We start from the raw sequence: 10,553 nt of genomic DNA, 5'->3' as shown, positions 1-10,553 counted from the left end.
CCTAAAGTAACCTTGTGTAGGCAGTAAACTGGATAGTTGAATTTGCGTGGTATAAATAAATTGTAATTATTTTATTTTATTTTATTGCGTGTCTAAAATAGACCACGAGCTATCCCGTCTGGAAAACCAGACAGTAACATAAAGCATCTTTTGGAACTCATCGAACCTGTCATTTCTAAGTGCATTTTAACGAAAGAGAGTACATGGAAGAGACAAAAGTGTGAATTCTAGGGCGTACCTACGTTTACACGATGAAAAGATTCTTCGTGTTTTGCACATTCGTACTGAATGACCAAAGAGTATTTGCTCAGGGGCCAGAAACAAGTACTGCATGATTATTGTAGACCAACCTCGAATGGGAATAACTGGAACGTACTGAAATTGGTATTTATGTGTCTCGCTACACGCGAGTGATAACTTGCAAACAGTCACTAGCTTCAGTCAATTACGGCAAATCCAGTGTCTGCCATGACGGGTTAAAAGTCTAACTTTTTCATCTGTATGTCGGGAAGTTTATCTTTCATCCAGAATATAAATTGAATATTTTAAAGCTCTTGGATTTAAAAAAAATACTCTCAAGCGTCCTGATGGTGACAATATTCGGTGTCTAAAAAGCAAAAAAATATTGTACCGGATCGACCAACTTGAATGATACAGTACAGGAAATTTCCACGGCACCGGGTTTGAAACGGGCGTAGCAAAGATTTCACTGATGTGTTATGTAGCATACGGGAGAAAGATCTTGATTCCTTGCGGACTTTTAGGCTACTAAAGTTTGAAGTTTATCATAATTTTTAGACAGTAAGTTCAAGGCGAATTTTTTTAACATTGAAATGAATCCATTGAACGATGTGGCAGCAGTATACCAGAATGCTAAAATGAACTTTGTCACTTGTCATAAAATGAAAGATAGTTTATGATCAAATTCTTGGGTAGCAGCAGTAGATTGACAATCATCCTTAGTGTGAAATTTCAGAATGTTTTTACCTGAAGACTATGAAATTATTTGTTGTTCAGACATCGAAAGTTCACTTTCATCGCCGATCTTTAAATGGTTCGCGTGACTTGAACGCGGGTTTTTCTGTGTTTATCACTACCGTAACTTCATGGCTGCTGTAACAAGAGAAGGGATGCCTTTTTGTGTGTTTAAGTAGAATGATTTTATTGGTTGTGCTTACTTTGTCGCGAATGATTCCGGGTTTACTTATAACTTTATGGGAAGTTTACAAAGAAAGGAAAGCTTTTTTCTTCAACATTACTAAGTAATTATTGTCTAGCTGACGTAAGAGTGGTTTATAAGACGAGACGAGACGAGAGCACATAAATATATCTCGTGGAGTAATAAATGTAATTCCAAGCTTTTCGGTACTTGAACCAAATTCTTATCTCGTTTTCTTATAAAAGGCATACAAGCCTTTGATTCGTGATGAAACTGTCCAGTACAGATCTCGAGACGACAAACTAACAAATTTTGCAAGTGCGTTACGTAATTAATGGAATCCTACAAGCTGGTTAAAAAAACACGACATGGACTTTTTTAAGGTGACGTTGATTTTTACTTTTACTTCTTGTTCGTGGAATTACATGTCCAGGTAACAAAATAAAATGTTTATTTTGAAAGGTGTTTTTTTTTTCAAAATGAAGAAGAGTTGCGTCTATCGTGTCAGAGATATTCAAGATTTAGTATTAAATGCAAATAGGGAAAGTGATGACGTTATTAGTGGTTCCACCAGATGATGATAAATCACAAAAATAAGAATATCTCTGGAAAACGTGAAGTGTTGTTGTTCAAACTTCGCACCATCAACGTGCGTCAGGAAAGACAGCAAATTACACTCGCATTTTGCTATAAGCCAAATATCTCCACTGGCGATCAGATAAAGAGACACATACGTTCCTACTTCAAACATACTTACTGCCATAGAGCTTACAGGGTTAAAAGATGTTTGGTTAAAAGGAAAAAAAAGGGAAAAACTACCGTTTCCATGGCAACTATAGTAGGTGGCATTTAAGACTTTCCTTTCCTGCATAAACAACATCAATAATTCCACAGACATTATTGCTTTTTGTGGTTTATCTTTTTTGTGGAACTATTTATGACGTCATCAAGTGTAGCACAACAACTTAACTATCAATGAAGCGAGAAGAGATATTTCCGAAAAAATGAACGAGCACGCCATAATTCAGCACTGGAAAAGCCTTTCACAGCACAGTTATTCGCTGAAGGAGGAGGGGACTGGGCACCAATGTCGAAAATAAAGTACACTGAGTTTCATAGCCTTTCGCATTCAAGAGCTTCTAAGCATTGGTGAGGTCATGAAATCTCGGCAGGATTGGACTAACGGGATGTTAATAATGGTGAGCTTTTAAAATAATCCGAGCAGGAGAACTTACTATGGGATTGAACGAAAACTCCAACCATTCAAAACGTTATGTCTCGTTATGTAAAGTTTACTTGTAAAAGTTTACTCAGCGGTGTTTGTTTTTGTCACCAAGAGCCATGTTATCCGGAAACATTCTGATGTTCAGTTTCTTTTACTGTTTTTTTTTCCCTGTTTTACTGTTGTTGTTTTTAGCTTTTTTTTAACTGTCAGTTTTGATATTTTCCTCGTATAGAACGCATGAGTATTTTTCTTAAATTAATTAACCCTTTAAACGCCATTTCGACTTTCAAACTATTGAAATAATTGATGGAGAAATGAGTTATTTGCGCTTCTTATCTTTTCAATTCGCAATTCTGGGCATGCGCAATCATGCTCACTTAATTCGATGAAAAAGGTAGAATTTTATAATTATTTTGGTCCATAAAACCATTTGACATCCTTTTGAAATAGGAAAAAACATACTTTGTTTAATGGGGATGACATATATTACTGATAACCCAATAGTTTTGGTTATGGCGCCGCCTACACAGTCCCATTAGTACCCCAACTGGCAGTTAATTATTTACAAAATAATAAATTCAGCCAGTAATCTGAGCAAGTTTCGAGCGTGGCACAAACGCATGCCAGATGAACACCCTATTCAGGCCTCCTAAAAGAAGACGTGCTACACTGCCGGGCAGCGTTTGAAAAAAAGGCCTGAAAGTAGCTGCTGGTCTTTTGAAAGGTCTTCAATACAAGGAAAAGAAACAAAAAAATAAATTATATTATATTAGAGATTCGTGCCTCCTGACATTTTAAAAGGTTTAGAAGGGTTTATGGGACCTGAAATACTCCTAAGACAGTTTTATTTTGGGAATTCGAGAAAAAAGCTGGCACTTGCTCCGAATAGGTTACGCTACCCGAGTCAAAGTTTCAGAATGCCGTGTCACCTCTTGTTTGTCTTTTGTTCTCTCTTTTTTTGCATTTGACGCCACGAATTACGAACTGTAATCGCATCATTTTTATCGTAGGTCGCTTTTGTAATGGCTGTGCTTATTAGCCTCGGAAGTGGTCGAACGGTGGTGCCGAACACAGCTCAGTGGAACGCCACTGAGGAGCTCCAGACATTTGCCCTGGAGCTGGATAAAAAGGATGACAGTACCGTGCAAAATGAGGGCTCTGGTATGTTAGTATTGCCGACTGAAAAAGAAGAAGAATCAGCACCAATCTTAGAGACTTCCAGCCTTAACAGGAGCAACGAATCCACAAACGAACTTGCTGCAAATGCTGTTGATTTGAAGGCTTTACCTCGACCAACCCACAGGAGGATTAAACGGAATCCTCATAAATGTATAATAGCCAAAGCGAAACACGTTGAGAACGGTGTATCATATACAGTGGTCAAATGCCGCAGTAAATGTTATCCTATTTTCGGGAAAACTAGTCTAGGCAAACCTATTGTCGTGGGATGTGTAAAAAAACCGGCGTCCGGTTAGCTGTAAATTTTCGACCACTGATGAAATTTAATTGAAACATGCAAAAAACTTTATTTCATAATGCATTTAATAATTTGTATAAACGTCTTTACTGCAAGGTAGTAAAAACTGCTCGGAACAGTAACTCCATGCAAGATAGCCGGTGCATCAGTGCTCGAGAAGACACAAATTACACTAAGATCAGCACATGCAGGGACTGAACACTACTTCCCAGGGTCTCACTTCGTCCCGTTCTTCTCGGCTGCCTGTCTTTCCGAGGGACGGGATGAAGACAGTCCCTTGGGAATCTATTGTCAGTCTCAGCGCTCCAATTATAGGGACAGGATCCAGTCCTTATGTGGAGTGTGGACAGAGGGACTTCAGAAACAGAACTAATAGTCGTCATGCTATTTAAAATACCTTTTTTCATGTGAACGTGTTTAAGCAGCGTAAAACCTCTCTCAGAAAGAGACCGCCGTTTGTTGTATATTTTATAGTGATAATAAAAATTGCGTCAAATAGTTCAGCGAACTATCAAACAGTTTTGCTTGACATCAAATGTTAGAACCTGTGGTAGAGAGCTTAAAGGAGGAAGTTGAGTAGCATGACAGCAATTTGCCGAGAGCATGACGTCTTCAACTTGAATTGGCAACTTCACCACAGTTTCATCTCTATTAGACCCAGATAATCCCGACTTTAATTCTTAAAATGAGCTGTGAAAATTGAGGTCCTTTTGTGGTTTACTTCTTAAATAAAGATTTGATTGAATTGATTCAAATGTGACTTTGTCAAAGAAAAATATTATTCTGACTAATCGGAACATTGGGAAAAGAACGCTTACTGAACCGATTAGTATTTTATGTAGTTTTCTGAGAGTTACATTCCATTGGTTGAAAAAGTGGTGCAGGGCTTTTTAAGCAAACTGATACTTAGGACAACACTGAGAAACCAAAGCAATCACAAAATGACCTTAAACGGTTTCACACTCAGATTGTTGTCTTAGTACCTGCAGCAGCCATTGTATCTTACGTAAAGCAAGCATCAGTGGTCCAAAGAATTTGCGCATGTGCATGCGCAGACCAAATGCTCAAAGTACAGGGTAAAAATCGGGACTATGGTAGTGGTACCTCTGGACGCGTTGCCAGAGTGTCGTGCCATAAGGATAAACCCCGAGATTTCCGCTCTCGATTCGCTTATAACCCTCATCCGGAGCCATTTTCGGAGCTAGTTTTGTGACAAGGTTATAGAGAAATGTTGTTCCCTGGACCATATGTGACAGATCACTTTCTTTCCGGTGTAGCACTGTTCCTTCGCAGCAGTTATTTGGTTCTTAAGCCATACATATTGGACATTAGCAGTCATTTGATTTATTTCATATAAGGTTTCGTTCATTGATTCATTCATCACGGGAACACTTGAATTCACTAATGACCTGCATGCTTCTAACTTCAGTGGCTTCTTAGCTCAGTTGGTTAGAGCGTCGCAACGGTATCGCGAGGTCATGGGTTCAAGCTCCATTGAAGTCCTGAAATTTTCATGCTTCTCTACGCAATTGCGTTCAAAACTGAGAGGATCATAGCTTCACTTCATGCGGTACGTACGTGTGCGTATTTGTAGGAAATTGAACATGCTTATTTGCCGTACTACTGCTACTGTTTTTGAATTGTTAAAAAGATGACTCCTTTACAATTTTCATTATTGTCTTTTGTCCAAAAAGACCCTTATCCGGCAGCGTGAGTTTTGCTTAAGGGTGCTGCCCGGTTCAAACACTTCCCCTAACGCAAGAAATGACTGCTTAAACTAGAGGTGTCAATACCACCATGGATATTTATGAGATGCTTGCCTATGGCAGAATACCTTCTGTGTGGCAGAATTGTCTTCTGTATGAAATGTTTTTCATTACGGAACTGAAGACTTCACTCAATACTCAAGAGGACTCCATTCGAGCTAAGCTTTTTACTTGATTGCGTCTCTATGGTAAACAGCATAACTTCATGCTTTATTTCATTATATATTCCAGTTCATTTTTTTTTCATTACTTGATAACGTCGCATTTTAAACTTTTTTACCGTTTTTTTTTTACCATGTTTAATATTTTATCGCAATGTCGTTTTATAGTGAAGTTATATACAAAATCCCTTCTTATTAAGAAAAGACACCTATTTTTCTTAATATTGTAAAAATTAAACTGAATTTTCCGCTGCTGTTGTTACCAGGTAAAGACTTGTTTCCATATCTCAAAGTGCCCTTGGACGTGAGGTGCCTGGGAATGAAATTAAGGGTGCGTTCGATTGACCGTATTCCGGAATAGGAATACATGAGTTAAAAATCCTTCGTTTTTACGGAGATTCACATTAAAATTGTCAAACATCTGCTAAAATGCTATTTTAAACATATTTTTATTATCCTTGCTGCTTTGAAACGCGCCAAACATACCGTTTTAATCATCACTCTACGTATTCTTATTCCGGAAGAGGGTCAATCGAACGCGCCATAAATCACTGGAATCGGAATGCTAACAGTTAAGCCCAAACCCCTTAGAAATGCTAACCTTAGGCCTAATTAGGCCTAAAACAATATTTGAATATTGTTCAGTAAAAATCAGTTTAATTTTTACAATATTAAGAAAAATAGGTGTCTTTTCTTAATAAGAAGGGATTTTGTATATAACTTCACCATAAAACATTGCGATAAAATATTAAACACCGTAAAAAAAAAACGGTAAAAAAGTTTAAAATGGGACCTTATCAAGCAATGAATAGGCCTAAGGTTAGCATTTCTAAGGGGTTTGGGCTTTTTCAACAGTTACATTACAACCTCAGTCTGCATTTTACACTGACCGTCACGTGACGGCGGCCATGTTGGTCAGTGGAAAGAACAATAGCGAAAAAGCAAATTTGACTCTATTATTATGTAAAACTTGAGCTACAATTTTCTATTGTTTTGGCACCAACATGGCCGTCTTATCACGTGAGTGCAATCAAAGAATACTACTATGGGAACAAGTACTGGATATAAATTATTTTATTTGGAGGTTCACACCTTCGTGGGGATCGAAGCGAAGACAATGGAATAGACCATATTCGTATCCTCAGTATTGGACTGGAACTAGCTTGCAATGGAGGCTAATGCGGGGAATATATTAAAAAGTATTTGCATTTGAAAAGATTCCCCCGCATTAGCCTCCATTGCAAGCTAGTTCCAGTCCAATACCGAGAATACGAATACGGTCTATTGACATAACGGCGTGATTTTCTCAGGTTTTTTAATCCTCGAGGGACTTAACTTTTTTCCGTTTCATTAGTAAATTTTCTTGTAAATTTTCTTTATTTAATTTGACGAAGTTAATAAATAATAAATTAATTAACAAACAGACTAAATAAATGAATAACTAAATAAATAGAAAAATGGTTCGTCCAGGACTAACCTGCGATCAGGCGTACTTTTCCGTAGACATGGTGGGAAAAGGTACGCCTGATACAATTTCTTAACGAGTCGTCTGCTCGTAGTCCAGAATCTGGACTTTACTCTGATTGGCCGAAAAACAATAGAGCTTTTGGAGCCTCTCTCCGATTGGTTATGCAAATCATACTTCTTGTAAATCGGTTAACATCTGCTGAAATTATGGCCGCCAAGAAGGATTTCAACACGAGTGATGTTTAGGCTCTGTTTACAGCTGCTGTTGCTTCGACTTCAGATTTTTTTTCAAAAACCTTTAAAGGAAGAGCAGAGAGAATGCATCCGGGGAATTGTTTCAGTAAAAGAAGACATTACAGTTGTACTTCCTACGGGATTTGGTAATAGTGTTATTAATACAGGCCCGAACATTCTGGAAGAAAATGCATCGTTCCTCTTCCACCAACTCGAAAACGTTTGTAGTTGTGGCAAGTCCTTTGGAATATATTCGGAAGCAACAAGTTGTGAATCCAAAAAGAACCGAATAGAACTTTAGGGCTGCCATATTCGGGGAATCAGCCGAGCTTGACAGAGAAATTCGACACTGTTTACGAAATCGCTGAACAATCTGAACACACTTCTAACAAAATGATAGCTGAGTAGCTGCTGCTGAAAAACTAGTCCATTTTCCTCATATCTATTTTTATAGCATCTTTTATTGGCATCTCAAATATTCGAGTCTAAATAAAGTTTATTGTACTGTTGATTACGCCTGATGATGACATGAAGAATTCGGGCTTTTCTGCCATTTTATCTCGAAATTCTTTGTTCCTTGATGGTTTGAACAGAGAAACCGTGCTAACTGTCAAGCAGGATTTGCAGAAATAGCTTTGATTGCAGAAATCAAAGCCAGAGTGCTATTTTGTTTTTGTCGCATCTTTACTTGAATCGCAGCGTGCAAATAATTTCCGGTAAAATCTGATTGGCTCACATTTATAGCATGACACATGATAACATCACTCATGACAGGTGGGCGGCAGACGACTCGTTAAGAAATTGTATCAGGCGTACTTTTTAGCGCCCTGTCTCAAGAAAAGTACCCTTGATCGCAGGTTAGTCCAGGACCTTCTCGTGGGTTCTTTCTTTTTTTCTGATTTATATAACCTGATTTCCGCTTTTTCATCCCATGGTCCCTAAAACATTTTGCCTTTTGTTGGTTGCATTGTTCTTCCGCCTATCCTAACTTTGATTTGAAAAACCTCTGACTTGGAGAGACAATAGTACCGAAATTCGTTGAGCATTGCTTGATGTCTTTCTTGTGGCTTGAAAGACCTGCAGGCAGTTAACATTCGAATTTTAAGTTCTTTTGTTATATACTCGACAGAATGTCGCCCTTCTGATTGGTCAATGACGAGTGCATCGCTACGCTATTTGACGTTGCTGGGCTGCACGGTTTTACATTAAAATGCGTTGTGTGAACAATGAGAGGGTCCGTGGGTCTTCCGTCCATTTGATTTCCATGAAAAATGGAAAATGAAAAAATGGATTTTGTATTTTTAATGTTTCATTTGTTTTTACCAAGGAACGTTGAGAATAAAATTCCAACAAACACAAACATGAAAATCATGGTTTCTTATTGAATGAAAATTAAAAATGACAATAGAAATCTTTAACTTTTATTTGCAAAGGAAGAAAGAAGAATTGAATAGCAGCCAATCGATTTGAAATTATTCTTTTTCAGAACCTTTCCAATCGGGATCTAATTCTTTGATTTTTCAAGGAAGGGGCTTTCAAGATGGAGGAAATGATCCATGCAGTAAATATCCGATCAATTTCCAATTTTCCTCTGTCGATGATCAAATAAAAATGAAAAATTGACTAACCCTTCCGCACCATGGGACGGACAAGTCGAGACCGCAACTGACAGGGCTGGGGTTGGGAGAAGTCACGCAACCCTTGGAGGGGAGGGGAGGGGGGTTGAGTTAAGGCTCTACTAGGAGTCATACTTTTATTTCCTCGCCACAAATGTGAAAGCTATGTGGTTCCCTGTATGTTCAGACGTTTTCAACGACTTGGACCTCCACTAGGGCCAAAAATTCACATGCGCCAGGTACGTGATATTTGCATTTGCTCGAAGTAGTATTTGTATGAATCGAAATACATCAAATAAAGCAACTTTTCCAGAATGAGACGACAACAAAAAGTTTGAAATCGCAGGAAAATTAACGCTACCGAGGCGAAATTATGGTTTGCAGTCAAGTTTGCCCCTTGAATAAGCTTATAAAACACAACGATACGGGTAAATCAGCACTCTTTCTTTCCAAACTCGTGGGTTTTTATTTTTCATTTGTTTTCAAGAATACATTTTCACATGTATAAAGCTGTTCAAAGCACTGAATTTAAACACATCATGGATCACACTCTCACAAGCTAAGCTGGTAAAATTATAATTGTGTCATATACATTTTCCTTTCATCTTATAGGAATAACCTGAGCAGTACTCAATAATTAGGGATGTGATTTCACGGAGGATAAAGTGAAACATGAGGATAAAGTCAAACAACCGGCTGAAATTTGCAGCTATGAGCAATACTCATAAGTGAGGTCTCGGAATAACTGAATTGCATTTTGGAACAATGGTGGATTTCCATTTACTACATTTTCAAACACAGTGAGAAAATCAGGAAAATGTGAATGGAAGTGTACTTTGGCATCCATCACAAGACAATGGGTCTATACCAAATTCTGGCCAGGTTGTCAATTGGCCCCCACTTCCTTCAAATAACTGAACAGCCACCGCTGTTGTTGGAACAACATCTGGTGTCACCTTCACTGTCTTGTCTATAGCTGCTTGCATATTGTTTGGATGTACTCTCTGTTCTATTGTAATGCAGAGAGAATATGAACATACCGGTAGCTAGTGATTTAAGAACATGGTGATAGAGTGATTTTACTTGATCCATGAAATATATAGTGGAATATTACACACTATATGTGCGTAAAAGCCCCTATCACATGTTGTATACAAGATTGAGGATGAAAAAACTTACACAAAAACAGAACACACAATAATGACACAACTGAGGCACAATAATGACACAACTGAGGCAGTGTGGCCCAGTGGTTAGGGCGCTTGCCTTGAGATCCGGAGATCCGGGGTTCAGGACCCGCTCTGACCACTCAATGAATTTGTTCCTGGTAGTCCCTGGTTCAACTTCCAGCTGCACTTGTAAATAGCCAACTGGTTTGCCTCCGGCCAGTTGGGATTCTTAACAGTCATTGTTGTGTTCTGTTGTTTCGTTCATTGTTTCATTGGCCC

General features: G+C 38.3%; 1 long non-coding RNA gene across 1 annotated transcript; it reads left to right on the top strand.

The window, feature by feature from the left end:
• Positions 1–2,161: 2,161 nt before the first annotated feature.
• LOC138019892 (uncharacterized) lies at positions 2,162–4,610 on the top strand. Its single transcript, XR_011126257.1, has 2 exons — positions 2,162–2,358; positions 3,395–4,610. It is a non-coding gene; the product is annotated as an uncharacterized lncRNA (long non-coding RNA).
• Positions 4,611–10,553: the final 5,943 nt, after the last annotated feature.

The sequence above is a fragment of the Montipora capricornis genome, chromosome 10 (genome assembly GCF_036669925.1).
Source record: "Montipora capricornis isolate CH-2021 chromosome 10, ASM3666992v2, whole genome shotgun sequence".
In the NCBI taxonomy this organism is placed as follows: Eukaryota; Metazoa; Cnidaria; class Anthozoa; order Scleractinia; family Acroporidae; genus Montipora; species Montipora capricornis.
This window is presented reverse-complemented; position numbering and strand designations above follow the sequence as displayed.